The sequence below is a fragment of the Myotis brandtii genome, unplaced genomic scaffold, assembly GCF_000412655.1.
Source record: "Myotis brandtii unplaced genomic scaffold, ASM41265v1 scaffold259, whole genome shotgun sequence".
In the NCBI taxonomy this organism is placed as follows: domain Eukaryota; kingdom Metazoa; phylum Chordata; class Mammalia; order Chiroptera; family Vespertilionidae; genus Myotis; species Myotis brandtii.
This window is the reverse complement of record NW_005359840.1, coordinates 4357874-4358944: the sequence shown is the minus strand read 5'-3', so window position 1 is coordinate 4358944 and position 1071 is coordinate 4357874.

The following is a 1071-nucleotide window of genomic DNA, read 5'->3' as shown; positions in this document are numbered from 1 at the left end:
ATCCCTGGACCTGCCGGGGATGGACCCCAACACTGGTGAAGTTGCCAGGATGGCCATGCTTATAATGTCTGGCCTCCCCTTTGTTCCCTTCCTACTATTTATAACTATCTAATTACAACAGTAACAGTATGAACTTAATTAAAACATATAATGAGGAAAAAAGAAGCATTCATGCTAATGAGTATCTCTGGTGGTGTTTTTATTTGATCTTTTATACTTTTCTATATTTCTCAAATATCCTATAATGAGCATATATTTGCTTTTCTATTAGAAAACAAATACACATTTTTTTTAAAGTCTTAAAGTTAAAATTTTTCATTTATTTTCAGGCAAGTAACATAAGTTGACTTATTTTTATTTTTCTAGAGACAAAACAAAAGTTACTCTGATATAAGGGCAAGAGTGAAAGAATTTTACTTTTAATACTCTTTCTATTGCTCTCTCTTTTTCTGTTAGGGTATGTAACCCTCGTACTTGAGAGTTCTGTAAATCCAAGCTTGAAACATTGCATTTCACATTACATTTAGTTCTTCTGTAAAGATAGCCATTGTGTTTATAATTGTCAAATGTTAATGTTTGTATAGTCATTTATTTATTTATGAATTCACTCAGCAGTCTCGTATTGAGGAACACAGGCATATTATTCCCTTACTAGAGGCCCGGTGCACAACATTCGTGCACCAGGGGTCCCTCAGCCTGGCCTGTGCCCTCTCACAATCCGGGACCCCTCAGGGAATATCTGCCTGCCAGCTTAGCAGGAGCGGGCAAACATCCCCTGAGGGGTCCTTAGTGCTGCCACTGCACTCGCCAGCCATGAGCCTGGCTTTTGGCTGAGCAGTGCTTCCCTTGTTGGTACGCACTGACCTCCAGGGGGCAGCTCCTGCATTGAGCGTCTGCCCCCTGGTGGTCAGTGCACATCATAGCGACCAGGTCTTTCTGCCATTCGGTCGATTTGCATTTTAGCCTTTTATTATATAAGACTAGAGGCCCGGTGCACAAAAATTTGTGCACTTGGGGGGGGTCCCTCAGCCCGGCCTGTGCCCTCTCGCAGTCTGGGACCCCTCGGGGATG